Source organism: Oncorhynchus kisutch, linkage group LG19 (genome assembly GCF_002021735.2).
Source record: "Oncorhynchus kisutch isolate 150728-3 linkage group LG19, Okis_V2, whole genome shotgun sequence".
Lineage (NCBI taxonomy): Eukaryota > Metazoa > Chordata > Actinopteri > Salmoniformes > Salmonidae > Oncorhynchus > Oncorhynchus kisutch.
In genome coordinates, this window is record NC_034192.2 from 65,939,650 (window position 1) to 65,957,264 (window position 17,615).

The window sequence follows — 17,615 nt, forward strand, 5'->3', positions numbered from 1 at the left end:
ACAATGTATATGTTATAATAATTTCAGGTAAAAATGAAATTAAACTCCAATATAAGGAAAATGTCTGTACATTTCAGCCGTTTCAAAAACATTGTAATACTATTCTGTTTACATTACCCTGCTTGGTGTTTACATTACCCTGCTTAGTGTTTCCATTACCCTGCTTGGTGTTTACATTACCCTGCTTAGTGTTTACATTACCCTGCTTGGTGTTTACATTACCCTGCTTGGTGTTTACATTACCCTGCTTAGTGTTTCCATTACCTTGCTTGGTGTTTCCATTACCCTGCTTAGTGTTTCCATTACCCTGCTTGGTGTTTCCATTACCCTGCTTAGGTGTTTCCATTACCCGACTTAGTGTTTACATTACCCTGCTTAGTGTTTACATGACCCTGCTTGGTGTTTACATGACCCTGCTTGGTGTTTACATGACCCTGCTTGGTGTTTACATGACCCTGCTTGGTGTTTACATGACCCTGCTTGGTGTTTACATGACCCTGCTTGGTGTTTACATGACCCTGCTTGGTGTTTACATGACCCTGCTTGGTGTTTACATGACCCTGCTTGGTGTTTACATGACCCTGCTTGGTGTTTACATGACCCTGCTTGGTGTTTACATGACCCTGCTTGGTGTTTACATTACCCTGCTTGGTGTTTACTCAGGCCGTTCTGTTTACATTACCCTGCTTAGTGTTTACATTGCCCTGCTTAGTGTTTACATTGCCCTGCTTGGTGTTTACATTACCCTGCCTGGTGTTTACATTGCCCTGCTTGGTGTTTACATTACCCTGCTTGGTGTTTACATTACCCTGCTTGGTGTTTACATTACCCTGCTTGGTGTTTACATTACCCCGCTTGGTGTTTACATTACCCTGCTTGGTGTTTACATTACCCTGCTTAGTGTTTACTCAGTCTGTTCTGTTTACATTACCCTGCTTAGTGTTTACTCAGTCTGTTCTGTTTACATTACCCTGCTTAGTGTTTACTCGGTCTGTTCTGTTTACATTACCCTGCTTAGTGTTTACTCGGTCCGTTCTGTTTACATTACCCTGCTTAGTGTTTACTCGGTCCGTTCTGTTTACATTACCCTGCTTAGTGTTTACTCAGTCTGTTTTGTTTACATTACCCTGCTTAGAGGGGGTGGAACTGTCAAGTGTTGTGTTATTATAGATTATAGGATACACACACCCAGATTATAGGATAACACACACCCAGATTATAGGATAACACACACCCAGATTATAGGATAACACACACCCAGATTATAGGATAACACACACCCAGATTATAGGATAACACACACCCAGATTGTAGGATAACACACACCCAGATTGTAGGATAACACACACCCAGATTGTGGGATAACACACACCCAGATTGTGGGATAACACACACCCAGATTGTGGGATAACACACACCCAGATTGTGGGATAACACACACCCAGATTGTGGGATAACACACACCCAGATTGTGGGATAACACACACCCAGATTGTGGGATAACACACACCCAGATTGTAGGATAACACACACCCAGATTGTAGGATAACACACACCCAGATTGTAGGATAACACACACCCAGATTGTAGGATAACACACACCCAGATTGTAGGATAACACACACCCAGATTGTAGGATAACACACACCCAGATTGTGGGATAACACACACCCAGATTGTGGGATAACACACACCCAGATTGTGGGATAACACACACCCAGATTGTGGGATAACACACACCCAGATTGTGGGATAACACACACCCAGATTGTGGGATAACACACACCCAGATTGTGGGATAACACACATTCAGATTGTGGGATAACACACACCCAGATTATAGGATGTTCACTCCATGCTCATCATTATATTTCACATGTTCTTGTTTTTTTGGCCTAATGTTTATTTTCCTATTTTGTTAGGTTTAGATTTAACACCAAACCAACCAGGTGAATAAATGAGTTTTCTACATTTACGAGGCTAATATGAACATAAGACTCATACAATCCCTCCGGCAGTGTGAAGGTAGGGCAGTATGTTCGCGTGAGGCATACCAATGTTGATTTACTTGATGTAAATACTATGAATACTTTTACTTTCGGTTTCCGTTCCAAACCCTTCAGTTTATTTAGCTTAGTTCCAGGCTGCATTTCATTCCCTAATATAATGCATTTTTGACTTTGTGACCGTAGGGCCTATAGTGCCCTATATGTGGAATAATGTCATTTGGGAGGCAGCAGTCTGTCTCTCCCATAAAATAACGCTGGGAGTCAGTAGCACAGAGCTATGCATTAAAGCTGTACGGCGAGGCCTGTTGGAATGGCCTGATTATGGCGGTGCTGTATCACCGCAGGGGAGTGACAGACAGACACGCAGAAAGGAGAATCTAGGTCACTCAGACCATGTATTGGTCTCCAAATAATGTAATGGTAATGATGCCTCTGTCTCTCTCTCTGTGTCTCTGTCTCTCTCTCTCTGTGTCTCTCTCTCTCTGTGTCTCTCTCTCTCTGTGTCTCTCTCTCTCTGTGTCTCTCTCTCTCTGTGTCTCTCTCTCTCTGTGTCTCTTTCTCTCTGTGTCTCTCTCTCTGTGTCTCTCTCTCTCTGTGTCTCTCTCTCTCTGTGTCTCTCTCTCTCTGTGTCTCTCTCTCTCTGTGTCTCTCTCTCTCTGTGTCTCTGTCTCTCTCTCTCTGTGTCTCTGTCTCTCTCTCTCTGTGTCTCTGTGTCTCTGTCTCTCTCTGTGTCTCTGTGTCTCTGTCTCTCTCTGTGTCTCTCTCTCTGTGTCTCTGTCTCTCTCTCTCTGTGTCTCTGTCTCTCTCTCTCTGTGTCTCTGTCTCTCTCTCTCTGTGTCTGTGTCTCTGTCTCTGTCTCTCTCTCTCTCTCTGTGTGTCTCTCTCTCTGTGTCTCTGTGTCTCTCTCTAGGAGTTGAAGGATGTTCACCATAAGGATCGGATGGCGGCTGCCCGCGGTGTTCTCCAGAGGAACATCCCCATGCTCTACACTGCGTCCCGCGCCTGCCTTCAACACCCTGACCTGGCCGCATACAAGGTCTGTAGTAGAACAGTGTCTTCAAATCATTTCCATGCCCACTAAGTGGTCCTTGAAACTGTTTTAATTAATGCTTTCAAGATCCTCTGGGATGAAATTAGAATAGATTGAAGTTCAATAGCACATTTCATACAGAATCTCAAAGCTCTTCAAAGACACATCTTGTTAATGTATTTTATTATCTTTAGTTTTCCCTAAATAAAATTTTTTTGAATTTAATTCCATTCTCCAGGCGAACCGTGACCTGATTTACAAGCAGCTTCAGCATGCAGTCTCAGGCATCTCTAATGCTGCCCAGGCTACCGCCTCGGATGATGCTGCCTTCAACCACCCTGCCGGCGGAGGAGAGCTGGCCTACGCTCTCAACAACTTTGATGTAAGTCTAGGAGGGATGGGGTTTGGAGAGCTGGCCTACGCTCTCCCTCTACTCTGGGGCCCCTCGCTCCCCCTACTCTTGGGCCCCCCCTCTCCCTCTACTCTGTGGCCCCCCCTCTCCCCCTACTCTGTGGCCCCCCCTCTCCCCCTACTCTTGGGCCCCCCCCTACTCTGTGGCCCCCCTCTCCCCCTACTCTGTGCCCCCCTCTCCCTCTGGGGCCCTCATCTTCCTTCATGACGGCTAATAGAGGAAAGTATATTGGGATAATGTGGCTTCTAACATGTCTTGTCGCTTCCTTTCATCTCATTTCCTTTCATCTCAGTTCCTTGGTCTGAACTGATCTGATGACACTGGACACATGCAATGGTTTTTAAAGCAGGTAGACCCCCCCCCCCCCCCCCCCACCACCACCACCACCACCACCACACAAAAACCATGACATTATTATTTTCTATTTACCAACTCATTCAGGGTTGTGTCCCAAACAGCCCCCTATTCCCTAAATAGTGCACTGCTTTTGACCGGAGCCTATTGTGTAGTCAATAGGGAACAGGGTTCCACTTGGACACCAGCAGAGCAGCGCCTGTTCTTGACTGTTTTTGCTTTCGGAGCACATTTGTGTTTTTCATACAGAGATAACATTTACAATTCTCTTCCCCCTCCCAGTGTGTCTCATTTTAAATAGGACCATTTACATAGAGCCCATTGTAGTGATTTCTCTGTCACAATGGTATCAGCTAGTCCTCATTTCTCTGTCACAATGGTATCGGCTAGTTCTCATCTCTACTGCTGCCGGAGAACTAAAGCGACCACTACAACAGATCAGAGCAACCCCCTCCATTTTGCATCCCGAATGGTACTCTAGTCTCTACGCAGTGCACTACTTTTTTTACCAGGGCCCATGGGGAGTAGGGAGCTTTCCACTAGATGTTGGAACATTGCTGCTATAACAGCCTCCACTCTTCTGGGAAGGCTTTCCACTAGATGTTGGAACATTGCTGCTATAACAGCCTCCACTCTTCTGGGAAGGCTTTCCACTAGATGTTGGAACATTGCTGCTATAACAGCCTCCACTCTTCTGGGAAGGCTTTCCACTAGATGTTGGAACATTGCTGCTATAACAGCCTCCACTCTTCTGGGGAGGCTTTCCACTAGATGTTGGAACATTGCTGCTATAACAGCCTCCACTCTTCTGGGAAGGCTTTCCACTAGATGTTGGAACATTGCTGCAATAACAGCCTCCACTCTTCTGGGGAGGCTTTCCACTAGATGTTGGAACATTGCTGCTATAACAGCCTCCACTCTTCTGGGAAGGCTTTCCACTAGATGTTGGAACATTGCTGCTATAACAGCCTCCACTCTTCTGGGAAGGTTTTCCACTAGATGTTGGAACATTGCTGCTATAACAGCCTCCACTCTTCTGGGAAGGCTTTCCACTAGATGTTGGAACATTGCTGCTATAACAGCCTCCACTAGATGTTGGAACATTGCTGCAGGGACTTGCTTCCATTCAGCCACAAGAGCATTAGTGAGGTCGGGCATTTAGGCCTGGCTCGTAGTCGGCGTTACAATTCATCCCAAAGGTGTTAGATTGAGTTGAGGTCAGGGCTCTGTGCAGGCCAGTCAAGTTATTCCATACCGATCTCGACAAACCATTTCTGTATGGACATCGCTTTGTGCATAGGGGCATTGTCATGTTGAAACAGGAAAGGACCTTCCCCAAACTGTTACCATAAAGTTGGAAGCACAGAATCGTCTAGAATGTCATTGTATGCTGTAGCGTTAAGATTTCCCTTCACTGGAACTAAGGGGCCTGAACCATGAAAAACAGCCCCAGACCATTATTCCTCCTCCACCAAACTTTACAGCGGTCACTATGCAATGTAAGTAGCGTTAGCCTGGCATCCGCCAAACCCAGATTTGTCTGTTGGACTGTCAGATGGTGATTCGTGTTTCCAGAGAACGCGTTTCCACTGCTCTAGAGACCAATGGCGGCGATCTTTATACCAGTCCAGCCGACGCTTGGCATTGCACTTGTTGATCTTAGGATTGTGTGCGACTGCTAGGCCATGGAAACCCATTTCATGAAGCTCCTGACAAACAGTTCTTGTGTTGCCGTTTCCAGAGGCAGTTGGAATTCGGTAGAGACAGAAGTGGCAGAAGAATTTTTTTACGTGCTACGCACTTCAGCACTCGGCGGTCTTGTTCTGTGAGCTTGTGTTGGCTACCACTTTGAGGCTGAGCCGTTGTTTCTCCTAGACGTTTTCGCTTTACCATTGACCGGGGCAGCTCTAGCAGGGCTAGATGATGACACTGAGGAGTATCGGAGACCGGGGCAACTCTAGCAGGGCTAGATGATGACACTGAGGAGTATCGGAGACCGGGGCAACTCTAGCAGGGCTAGATGATGACACTGAGGAGTATCGGAGACCGGGGCAACTCTAGCAGGGCTAGATGATGACACTGAGGAGTATCGGAGACCAGCCACCCAGAGAGATGATGAAACTGAGGAGTATCGGAGACCAGCCACCCAGAGAGATGATGAAACTGAGGAGTATCGGAGACCAGCCACCCAGAGAGATGATGAAACTGAGGAGTATTACTGTCTGTCATAAAGCCGTTTTGTGGGAGAAACTCTATGATTGGCTGCGTCCGGTCATGTGAAACCCATAAGGGCCCAATGAATGCGGTTCAATTGACTGGATTTCCTTATGAACTGTCATTTAGTTAAATCGTTGACATTGTTTCGTTGCGGTTGTTTATGTTTAACTGTAGCATGTAAACCAATTTCCTGCAATTCTGGGATTTTCTCCATGCAGCCGAGAGAAACTATTATTTTAAAGCTCATTTCCTGCAATTCTATGCATTTTTACCAGTGTTATTTTGTTCCAGCATAATAACTAAATGAATACTGCTAAATTAATTGTTTTGGGAATTTTTTATTCTCGGTCTAGGTTTTATTTAGGTAATTTGTTCTCAAAGATTATATTTTATTATATATTATATTGTTGAAAGGAAATGATGGGAACGTTGTCTTTTCTACATATTTATTTGTTTATACTGTTTGGACATAAGCGACACCCACTTAAACGGCCTTCTGAAGGATTACAACAGCAGGAAAAAGTCCCTGCCATGTCATGCTAATGCTAATTGGGAGCTAACATGGCTGCCATAGAATGTTGTTATGTAAATGAATCATAATGCTGAAACCACATTGGCCCAACTATAAATACATGACTCTGGTACTTTCCATCTTAACTCTTCTCTCCATAGTGCCAGGCCCAACAGAAAAGCTTCTACTTGCTCGATCAGAAGTAGTCTGTCCAAAAATGGAACCCTTCATTTATAATGCACTACTTTAGACCAGAGCCTGTAGGGGTTTCTTCTGTGTATTTCAGGACACAGAAGGGGGGGTTGAAATAAAAAATATTAAATTAACTTTATTGGCAAAAGGTTAGAGTTGAAGTTGAGGCTATGCCCTGTTTATGACAACCAAATGAACAATCTGGGATTTTATTACCATCTGAAACCCTGAGATCAAATCTTCTAGGTTTGTTTTAATCTGATCCAATCCTGGATTACAAGGCTTCCTGGACTGAATTCAATCAAACACACAGGATAACATGTCAACAGCTGTAAAGCTTTACAGACATATTTACAAAGGGACGAGAGGGAGTGTCAAGATGTGTTATTTTAAACCTGTTTTTGGTTAGATTTCTTTTTTGTTGGGGGGGGTTTATTGTGTGTAGATTGAGGGGGGGGAAACTATTGTTTTACAAGGCTGTTGTAAAACTAAGTGGATGAAGTCAAGGGGTCTGACTACTTTCTGAATGCACTGTATATGGCTCTGGTCGGTAGTGACCCCCAGATGACAGCAGTAGTGACCCCCCAGATGACAGCAGTAGTGACCCCCCAGATGACACACACACTGGCCCCATAGCGGCACCATCAGGACACACACACTGGCCCCATAGGGTCACCATCAGGACACACACACTGGCCCCATAGCGGCACCATCAGGACACACACACTGGCCCCATAGGGTCACCATCAGGACACACACACTGGCCCCATAGGGTCACCATCAGGACACACACACTGGCCCCATAGGGTCACCATCAGGACACACACACTGGCCCCATAGGGTCACCATCAGGACACACACACTGGCCCCATAGGGTCACCATCAGGACACACACACTGGCCCCATAGGGTCACCATCAGGACACACACACTGGCCCCATAGGGTCACCATCAGGACACACACACTGGCCCCATAGGGTCACCATCAGGACACACACACTGGCCCCATAGGGTCACCATCAGGACACACACACTGGCCCCATAGGGTCACCATCAGGACACACACACTGGCCCCATAGGGTCACCATCAGGACACACACACTGGCCCCATAGCGGCACCATCAGGACACACACACTGGCCCCATAGGGTCACCATCAGGACACACACACTGGCCCCATAGGGTCACCATCAGGACACACACACTGGCCCCATAGGGTCACCATCAGGACACACACACTGGCCCCATAGCGGCACCATCAGGACACACACACTGGCCCCATAGGGTCACCATCAGGACACACACGCTGGCCCCATAGGGTCACCATCAGGACACACACACTGGCCCCATAGCGGCACCATCAGGACACACACACTGGCCCCATAGGGTCACCATCAGGACACACACACTGGCCCCATAGGGTCACCATCAGGACACACACACTGGCCCCATAGGGTCACCATCAGGACACACACACTGGCCCCATAGGGTCACCATCAGGACACACACACTGGCCCCATAGGGTCACCATCAGGACACACACACTGGCCCCATAGGGTCACCATCAGGACACACACACTGGCCCCATAGGGTCACCATCAGGACACATTGGACACATCACCCTTTAGGATGAGCTGCTTGTTAAATATTTAAAGTCAATCTGATCATCAAATTTGTGTGTCAGTATTTTGAGCATTTTTTAATTTGTTGACCATGTTGACCACTACCATATTTGGTATGTAATATCTATGATGTTCTTTTTCAAAGGCAACATTTTCCAAGACTGTGGCTGAAACAAAATGGTCGCTATAAGGCAATGAGCTTCCATAAATCGTTTTCCTCTCCGACAGCGCCCCCGTGCTGCCCAACAGAACCAAACTCTACAGGTTAGCTAGACTCACATCCCTGAGCATGTGTGGCAAATGTATGTCTCTCGGTCTGTTTGACTGAGAGAGAACATATGCCTGTTATAGCACCACCATCATGAAGATGTTTCGTACACTTGATGTACTTCCGTTCTCACTGTGTGGACGACGTCGTCCATGCTCTTATTAATGCCGCCGTTGACGGAGGTGGTGTACTCCTCAATTCTATCGGATGAATCACGGAACATATTCCGGTCTGTGCTACCAAACAGTCCCGTAGCTTAGCAACCGCTTCATCGGACCACTTCCTGTTTGTGTGTGTGTCCACTGGTACTTCCTGTTTGTGTGTGTGTCCACTGGTACTTCCTGTTTGTGTGTGTGTCCACTGGTACTTCCTGTTTGTGTGTGTGTCCACTGGTACTTCCTGTTTGTGTGTGTGTCCACTGGTACTTCTTGTTTGTGTGTGTGTCCACTGGTACTTCCTGTTTGTGTGTGTGTCCACTGGTACTTCCTGTTTGTGTGTGTGTCCACTGGTACTTCCTGTTTGTGTGTGTGTCCACTGGTACTTCCTGTTTGTGTGTGTGTCCACTGGTACTTCTTGTTTGTGTGTGTGTCCACTGGTACTTCCTGTTTGTGTGTGTCCACTGGTACTTCCTGTTTGTGTGTGTGTCCACTGGTACTTCCTGTTTGTGTGTGTGTCCACTGGTACTTCCTGTTTGTGTGTGTGTCCACTGGTACTTCCTGTTTGAGTTTTTGCTTGTAAGCAGGAATCAGGAAGATGTTTCTGGTCAGGTTTTCCAGATGGAATGCAAGGGAGAGTGTGTGTGTGTGTGTAAAATGGATGTATTTTTCTCCTCTAGTTTCACAGGTGATGTGCTGATAGAAATGAGGTCCAGTTAGCATTCAAGTCTCCGACTACCAGCCGCATGCTTTCAGTCAGCATTTTCTTGTTTGCATATGGCCATGCACAGCTCGTTGGCCGCGCACGGCTCGTTGTGTTTGGTCTTGGTGCCAACATCGGTTTGTGGTGGCAAAATAGCTACGAAAAACCACGAATAACAACTCTGTAAATGGTATGGTCCTACAGTTTTTCATGAGGTATTCTAACTCCAGACGAGCAGAATCCAGAGATTTCCTTAATATTAGTGATCGCGAACCAGCTGTTTTAGAGACACACACTCACCTGGGCTTCCCCAACTCCACCTGGGCTTCCCCAACTCCACCCTTCTGTTCTGCCAAGATAAAACAGCTAGCTTTATATTTACCAGAGTTGCTCAGAGAAACATGATATTACAGTTGTTCATGTCGTTGTTCAGCCATGACTCAGAAACATGATATTAGTTGTTCATGTCGTTGTTCAGCCATGACTCAGAAACATGATATTAGTTGTTCATGTCGTTGTTCAGCCATGACTCAGAAACATGATATTACAGTTGTTCATGTCGTTGTTCAGCCATGACTCAGAAACATGATATTACAGTTGTTCATGTCGTTGTTCAGCCATGACTCAGAAACATGATATTACAGTTCAGAGTCCGTTGATAGGATAGTTTCGAATAAAGCTCACCCAGTTTATTTTCCAGTGATTTTTCACGGTCGCCATTAGAATGGAGGCGATTTATCCACTTGGACGTATTCTTCCTGCCGGCTTCTATTGGGCATGCAGTCTCCTTCGAGTGGCTGGGATTTGGGCATGGTCCGAGATAATCAACGTCTTTCACCTCCGACTCATTGAAAGTAGAAGTTCCTCGCCCAAATCGAGGTTAGTGATTGCTGTTCTGATGTCCCAGAAGCTCTTTTTTTGGTCTTTGAAAACGACGGGGGAAATGTGCAAAAATAAAGTAACGATCCGTGAAAAATAATCCCCAAGATGGGCCAGTAAAATAATCCCCAAGATGGGCCAGTAAAATAATCCCCGAGATGGGCCAGTAAAATGATCCCCGAGATGGGCCAGTAAAATGATCCCCGAGATGGGCCAGTAAAATGATCCCCGAGATGGGCCAGTAAAATAATCCCCGAGATGGGCCAGTAAAATAATCCCCGAGATGGGCCAGTAAAATAATCCCCGAGATGGGCCAGTAAAATAATCCCCAAGATGGGCCAGTAAAATAATCCCCAAGATGGGCCAGTAAAATAATCCCCAAGATGGGCCAGTAAAATAATCCCCAAGATGGGCCAGTAAAATAATCCCCAAGATGGGCCAGTAAAATAATACCCAAGATGGGTCAGAAAAATAATACCCAAGATGGGTCAGAAAAATAATACCCAAGATGGGTCAGTCAAATAATACCCAAGATGGGCCAGTCAAATAATACCCAAGATGGGCCAGTCAAATAATACCCAAGATGGGCCAGTCAAATAATACCCAAGATGGGCCAGTCAAATAATACCCAAGATGGGCCAGTCAAATAATACCCAAGATGGGTCAGAAAAATAATACCCAAGATGGGCCAGTAAAATAATACCCAAGATGGGCCAGTAAAATAATACCCAAGATGGGCCAGTAAAATAATACCCAAGATGGGCCAGTAAAATGTCCTCCATTCCCTCCCTATTATTATCATGGCTGACCTTATTGGTCCTAGTGGGGAGAGGGACCGACGTACCGAATTTCATGACTCTAAGTCAGATATACTGTAGGGTGAAGGGCATGAGCCATCAAAGTTGGCATTTACAATCGCATTGCATGAGAGGGTGTGGGCTATGGGCATTTACTAGGGCTGTGGGCATTTACTAGGGCTATGGGCATTTACTAGGGCTATGGGCATTTACTAGGGCTATGGGCATTTACTAGGGCTATGGGCATTTACTAGGGCTATGGGCATTTACTAGGGCTATGGGCATTTACTAGGGCTATGGGCATTTACTAGGGCTATGGGCATTTACTAGGGCTATGGGCATTTACTAGGGCTATGGGCATTTACTAGGGCTATGGGCATTTACTAGGGCTATGGGCATTTACTAGGGCTATGGGCATTTACTAGGGCTATGGGCATTTACTAGGGCTATGGGCATTTACTAGGGCTATGGGCATTTACTAGGTGTGTAAAGAACCGTTTGCTGCGAGGACTTTGTTCTGCACTTTGAATTGAATACATACACTGAATACATACATATTTCCAATTGTTTTGATGAATACACAAGGTTTATAGGCGATGTACAGTTGAAGTCGGAAGTTTACATACACCTTAGACGAATACATCTAAAATCTGTTTTTCACAATTCCTGACATTGAATCCTAGTAAAAATGTACATACACTCAATTAGTATTTGGTAGCATTGCCTTTACATTGTTTAACTTGGGTCAAATGTTTCGGGTAGCCTTCCACAGGCTTTCCACAATAAGTTGGGTGAATTTTGGCCCATTCCTCCTGACAGAGCTGGTGTAACTGAGTCAGGTTTGTAGGCCTCCTTGCTCGCACATGCTTTTTCAGTTCTGCGCACACATTTCCTATGGGATTGAGGTCAGGGCTTTGTGATGGCCACTCCAATACCTTGACTTTGTTGTCCTTAGCCTCTCTGGGATATGTGGGACGGTAGCCTCGCCAACAGCCAGTGAAAGTGCAGGGCGCCAAATTCGGAACAACAAAAATCTCATAATTATAATTCCTCAAGCATAAAAGTATTTTACACAATTTTCAAGATAAAATTCTCGTTAATCTAGCCACAGTGTCTGCTTTCAAAAAGGCTTTACAGCGAAAGCACCCCACATGATTGTTAGGTCACCGCCAACTCACACAAAAACACAGCCATTTTTCCAGCCAAAGAGAGGAGTCACAAAAAGCACAAATGGAGAGAAAATGAATTAAAACCTTTGATCTTCATCAGATAACACTCATAGGACTTCATGTTACACAATACATGTATGTTTTGTTCGATAAAGTTCATATCAAACTCTCATTTTACGTTGCCACATTACTTTCAGTAGTTCTAAAACATGCAGTGATTTTACAGAGAGCCACATTAATTTACAGAAATAGTAATCATAAATGTTGATGAAAATACAAGTTATACATGGAATTATAGATATACTTCTCCTTAATGCAACCGCTGTGTCAGATAAAAAATACACTTTTTTTTACGGAAAAAGCAAACCATGCAATAGTCTGAGTAAGCCCAAAAAATATCAGCCATATTGTGTAGTCAACATTAGTCAGAAATAGCATTATAAATATGATCTTCATCAGAATGCACTCCCAGGAATCCCAGTTCCACAATAAATGTTTGATTTGTTCGATAACGCTCTAACCACTAGTGGTTAGAGCGTTGGACTAGCAACCAGAAGGTTGCGAGTTCAAACCCCCTGAGCTGACAAGGTACAAATCTGTCGTTCTGCCCCTGAACAAGGCAGTTAACCCACTGTTCCCAGGCCGTCATCGAAAATAAGAATGTGTTCTTAACTGACTTGCCTGGTTAAATAAAGGTAAAATTAAAAAAGTAATTTATGTCCAAATAGCTTCTATAGCTGCATTAATTTACTGACTGATGACATTTCTCTGCAAATATATTTACGTTCAGCCATACCATTCAGTAGCTCGTGGCAAAACCTGAACAATTAGGATGTATTTGAAGTGTTACAGCAGTATATGACACTTTCTGTTGCCAACTGTAAGGGAAGCTCTTGAAGCCTCCTCCTGTAATATCACAGCTTGTAGGGGAAGCTCTTGAAGCCTCCTCCTGTAATATCACAGCTTGTAGGGGAAGCTCTTGAAGCCTCCTCCTGTAATATCACAGCTTGTAGGGGAAGCTCTTGAAGCCTCCTCCTGTAATATCACAGCTTGTAGGGGAAGCTCTTGAAGCCTCCTCCTGTAATATCACAGCTTGTAGGGGAAGCTCTTGAAGCCTCCTCCTGTAATATCACAGCTTGTAGGGGAAGCTGAAGCCTCCTCCTGTAATATCCCAGCCTGTAGGAAGCTCTTGAAGCCTCCTCCTGTAATATCCCAGCTTGTAGGGGAAGCTCTTGAAGCCTCCTCCTGTAATATCCCAGCTTGTAGGGGAAGCTCTTGAAGCCTCCTCCTGTAATATCACAGCTTGTAGGGGAAGCTCTTGAAGCCTCTTGAAGTGTTCCCAGTGAGGAGCAGGGCGTGTTCCCAGTGAGGAGCAGGGTGTGTTCCCAGTGAGGAGCAGGGCGTGTTCCCAGTGAGGAGCAGGGCGTGTTCCCAGTGAGGAGCAGGGCGTGTTCCCAGTGAGGAGCAGGGCGTGTTCCCAGTGAGGAGCAGGGCGTGTTCCCAGTGAGGAGCAGGGCGTGTTCCCAGTGAGGAGCAGGGCGTGTTCCCAGTGAGGAGCAGGGCGTGTTCCCAGTGAGGAGCAGGGCGTGTTCCCAGTGAGGAGCAGGGCGTGTTCCCAGTGAGGAGCAGGGCGTGTTCCCAGTGAGGAGCAGGGCGTGTTCCCAGTGGGGAGCAGGGCGTGTTCCCAGTGGGGAGCAGGGCGTGTTCCCAGTGGGGAGCAGGGCGTGTTCCCAGTGGGGAGCAGGGCGTGTTCCCAGTGGGGAGCAGGGCGTGTTCCCAGTGGGGAGCAGGGCGTGTTGCCAGTGGGGAGAAGCCAGTGTAGTGTTCTCCATCAGTTCTCCTCAAGCAGGCTGGTCAGTGGCAAAATCACTCCTTCAGGTCTTAACCAGACTTTGGTCGATTGATGGGTCGTTCTCTGATGTCTCCGTCCCTCTTCTCTCCAGGCTGAGGTGCAGTGGTTTAATAAAGGCAGAGGTGTTACTCTCCATAGCTCAGATGGCATGTGTATAAAAAGATCCAGATAAATGAAAGGTGACATGTGAGATGGAGAGGATGGGAGGGGGAGAAGAGGGGGAGGATTGTGGATGGGGAGAAGAGCGGGAGTGGATGGGAGGGGGAGAAGAGCGGGAGAGGATGTGGATGGGGAGAAGAGCGGGAGTGGATGGGAGGGGGAGAAGAGCGGGAGTGGATGGGAGGGGGAGAAGAGCGGGAGAGGATGGGGGAGAAGAGCAGCAGCAGCTCAGATCTTGTGCATCAGTCATTTCCTGGTGACCATGCACAAAGTTATGTTGTTCTATTCCAGCCCCGTCTCTGTTTATTCCAGACCAGTTCCCTCTCTGGGTCCACGGTACCTAATTTCAAGCACCGCCGATGCAACTTTCAGGGTGTGAGTCATTGACGAACACACACACACACACACACACATGCGCGGAACTTGTTGCCATGGCGACGTGACACGCAAGCAGAGGTTGTCAGACGAGATGGTGAGGGGGTGACGGAGTGTGTGTGTGTGGGATGGGCTAACTAATAAACCCAGAATTGCAACGTCTGAATAGTTGAATGTTTAAAAGGTGATATGGCAGTGGAAAGGATTTTGTAACAGGTGAAGATTGCTCTCTTTTCTTCTCCCTCTGCGTCTAGAGTGACTCACTCCGTGGCACCTCAGGGCTTCACATTCAGGTACATTTGCCAGTGGCACTCCGGCCCAGTACCAAGTGAAAACTACTGGCCCGAATGAGAAATTACTGGCACGGGCCAAGATCACAGGAAAGCAAGTTATGCACTGAATTTCAATTGTGGGTGATTTCATGTTTCTTTTGCAGCCTGTGCAACTACCTTTTTATATTACAGCCAACCATAACCTCTGATGCTGCATGGAGGCTGTACCATAACCTCTGATGCTGCATGGAGGCTGTACAGTCACCTGTCTGATGCTGCATGGAGGCTGTACCATAACCTCTGATGCTGCATGGAGGCTGTACAATAACCTGTCTGATGCTGCATGGAGGCTGTACAATAACCTGTCTGATGCTGCATGGCGGCTGTACCATAACCTCTGATGCTGCATGGAGGCTGTACCATAACCTCTCTGATGCTGCATGGAGGCTGTACCATAACCTCTCTGATGCTGCATGGCGGCTGTACCATAACCTCTGATGCTGCATGGAGGCTGTACCATAACCTCTCTGATGCTGCATGGAGGCTGTACCATAAACTCTCTGATGCTGCATGGAGGCTGTACAATAACCTGTCTGATGCTGCATGGAGGCTGTACAATAACCTGTCTGATGCTGCATGGATGCTGTACAGTCACCTGTCTGATGCTGCATGGAGGCTGTACAATCACCTGTCTGATGCTGCATGGAGGCTGTACAGTCACCTGTCTGATGTAGCATGGAGGCTGTACAATCACCTGTCTGATGTAGCATGGAGGCTGCACAATCACCTGTCTGATGCTGCACAATCACCTGTCTGATGCTGCACAATCACCTGTCTGATGCTGCATGGAGGCTGTACAATCACCTGTCTGATGTAGCATGGAGGCTGTACAATCACCTGTCTGATGCTGCATGGAGGCTGCACAATCACCTGTCTGATGCTGCACAATCACCTGTCTGATGCTGCACAATCACCTGTCTGATGCTGCATGGAGGCTGTACAATCACCTGTCTGATGTAGCATGGAGGCTGTACAATCACCTGTCTGATGTAGCATGGAGGCTGTACAATCACCTGTCTGATGCTGCATGGAGGCTGTACAGTCACCTGTCTGATGTGCAGCATCAGACAGGTGATTGTACTACATCAGACAGGTGACTGTACAGCCTCCATGCAGCATCAGACAGGTGATTGTGCAGCATCAGACAGGTGATTGTACTACAATCACCTGTCTGATGCTGCATGGAGGCTGTACAATCACCTGTCTGATGTAGCATGGAGACTGTACAATCACCTGTCTGTAGTACAATCACCTGTCTGATGTAGCACAATCACCTGTCTGATGTAGCATGGAGGCTGCACAATCACCTGTCTGATGTAGCACAATCACCTGTCTGATGTAGCATGGAGGCTGCACAATCACCTGTCTGATGTAGCATGGAGGCTGCACAATCACCTGTCTGATGCTGTACAATCACCTGTCTGATGCTGCACAGTCACCTGTCTGATGCTGCATGGAGGCTGTACAATCACCTGTCTGATGTAGTACAATCACCTGTCTGATGTAGCACAATCACCTGTCTGATGCAGCATGGAGGCTGTACAATAACCTGTCTGATGTAGCATGGAGGCTGCACAGTCACCTGTCTGATGCTGCATGGAGGCTGTACAGTCACCTGTCTGATGCTGCATGGAGGCTGTACAATCACCTGTCTGACGCTGCATGGAGGCTGTACAATCACCTGTCTGATGCTGCATGGAGGATGCACAGTCACCTGTCAGATGCTGCATGGAGGCTGTACAATCACCTGTCTGATGCTGCATGGAGGCTGCACAGTCACCTGTCTGATGCTGCATGGAGGCTGCACAGTCACCTGTCTGATGCTGCATGGAGGCTGCACAGTCACCTGTCTGATGCTGCATGGAGGCTGCACAGTCACCTGTCTGATGCTGCATGGAGGCTGCACAGTCACCTGTCTGATGCTGCATGGAGGCTGCACAGTCACCTGTCTGATGCTGCATGGAGGCTGCACAGTCACCTGTCTGATGCTGCATGGAGGCTGCACAGTCACCTGTCTGATGTAGTACAATCACCTGTCTGATGTAGCACAATCACCTGTCTGATGTAGCACAATCACCTGTCTGATGTAGCACAATCACCTGTCTGATGCAGCATGGAGGCTGTACAATAACCTGTCTGATGTAGCATGGAGGCTGCACAGTCACCTGTCTGATGCTGCATGGAGGCTGTACAATCACCTGTCTGATGTAGCATGGAGGCTGCACAATCACCTGTCTGATGCTGTACAATCACCTGTCTGATGCTGCACAATCACCTGTCTGATGCTGCATGGAGGCTGTACAGTCACCTGTCTGATGCTGCATGGAGGCTGTACAATCACCTGTCTGATGCTGCATGGAGGCTGTACAATCACCTGTCTGATGCTGCATGGAGGCTGTACAGTCACCTGTCTGATGCTGCATGGAGGCTGCACAGTCACCTGTCTGATGCTGCATGGAGGCTGTACAATCACCTGTCTGATGCTGCATGGAGGCTGTACAGTCACCTGTCTGATGCTGCATGGAGGCTGCACAGTCACCTGTCTGATGCTGTACAGTCACCTGTCTGATGTAGCATGGAG

At 47.1% G+C, this 17,615-nt stretch overlaps 1 pseudogene across 1 annotated transcript in view; it reads left to right on the forward strand.

Moving 5' to 3' along the window:
• LOC109910219 (catenin alpha-1-like) overlaps positions 1 to 17,615 on the forward strand; it is a 248,566-nt pseudogene that overhangs the window by 43,955 nt on the left and 186,996 nt on the right. Inside the window, exons 6-7 of the transcript XR_004204173.1 lie at positions 2,920 to 3,045; positions 3,278 to 3,421. The product of XR_004204173.1 is annotated as a catenin alpha-1-like (transcript). The remainder of the gene's footprint in view (positions 1 to 2,919; positions 3,046 to 3,277; positions 3,422 to 17,615) is intronic.